We start from the raw sequence: 1,792 nt of genomic DNA on the forward strand, positions 1-1,792 counted from the left end.
TATCCTCTGGCTTCTTTCTTCCCATGTGATGTAAGAAATTACATAGTTTTGAATGCAACCCAGTCCATCACAAAAACCATCCTGCCATCCATTGACTCCATCTACACTTCCCGCTGCCTCAGAAAACAGCCAAAGACCCCTCCCACCCTGGTTATAATCTCTTCCACCTGGCAGTGCTCATCCAAGTACTTTTTAAAAATGTTAGGAGGTTTCCCATCTCAACTACCCTCGTAGGCAAAGCATTCCAGACCCCCACCATCCTTTGGGTGAATCAATACTCAAATCCCCTTTCACCCTCCTGCCTTTCACTTTAAAACTGTTCCGTTTTGGCACTGACACTTCAACAAAAGGGAACCACTGCTTCCTAACCACCTTGTCAATGTCCCAACAGATTCGAGATGTACCAACAGATTCAAGAGCATCTTATTCCCCATTTTTATCAGACTTATGAATGGACTTCTCATATATTGGGATTGATCTTTCTCTGTTGCTGTAACACTATATTCTGCATTCTATTACATTACTCTGATGTACTTATTCAAGGTTTGATGCAGGGAGGCAGCAGTAATGGCACTACTTAGTATCTCTGGACTGTCAAGCTGGAGACAAGGTAATGTTCTGGGGACAGGGTTCAAATCCTGCCATGACAAACGGTGGCATTTGAATTCAGTTTTTAAAAATCTATAATTAAGAGTCCAAATAATGACTGTGGTTTTCTCCAACAATTTGACAATGGATTCAATCTGGTTCACTGATGTCCTTTGGAGAAAGAAACAAAGCAAAGATGTGACTCCAGACCCACAGCAATGTTGTTGGCTCTTGTCTAATTGTCCAGAAGGCAGTTAGACTTGGGCAATAAATTCTGGCCTAACCAGTGATGCCCTCAGCCCATGAATGAAAAATAAAGCAAAATTTGTCTGGATAGCATGCTAAACAATACTTTTCACTGTATCTTGGTACATGTGACAATAATAAATAAATCAAATCAAATGTTGCCTTTTGCCATTTGATGTAACAGATTTGATAACTGATCTCACAAGGAAGGGCTGGGGCACTCACTGGAACAGATCACAGATACATCCATGCTGTGCTGGCAGTTGTGCTGACCCATTGCATTGGACTGGCACTGCCAGAGGTTTGATTCAGACCCACTGCATTGAATGGAGTCTAGCCAAATTGACAATAGGCATTCCCCAAACTTGTCATTTCCAGGCACAGCCTGGGCAAAGACAACTCAACTCGGGACAGATAACCTGAGCATCACTCAAGTCCCAAACATCATTGCAGACTGTGCCACATGTTTTATTGTAAAAGACTTCCATTCCTCCAGAGCACTTATTGTCCCCAATCATAATTCTGACCTGGAATTGTTCTATGGAGAGAGAGGAATAAATAGACGGTTGCTGATGTGATGATACTATGGCTTTAAGAGGTGTATCTTGTCTTTTATTTTATGAAGAAAGGTTTAAGTGCAGGTACTGACCAGTCAAGTCAGGCCATGAGCGTAAAAAACTTGAGGCCTTGGGACTTTTTTTCTTTTTTTTTTAAAAAAATGTTGGAACCATAGAAGCAGCCTGAATAAGTGGGGTTAAGCTCCAAGAGCAAAGATTTTTAGTTTTAGTTTTTCAGTAGCAGTTGTTGCTGGGATCTTAGCAGTGTTTGGAAGCTGCAGTATATTTCTCCCTGCTACTCTGTCTCAGAGGATTCTCTTGATGTTTTTTGCTCCTGGACTGGAGAATTGTCTGAGAGACAATCTATTTTACTGAATTTGCCTTTGCCAAGGGTGTGTTTA

The sequence above is a fragment of the Rhincodon typus genome, chromosome 18, assembly GCF_021869965.1.
Source record: "Rhincodon typus isolate 14 chromosome 18, sRhiTyp1.1, whole genome shotgun sequence".
Classification (NCBI taxonomy): Eukaryota; Metazoa; Chordata; class Chondrichthyes; order Orectolobiformes; family Rhincodontidae; genus Rhincodon; species Rhincodon typus.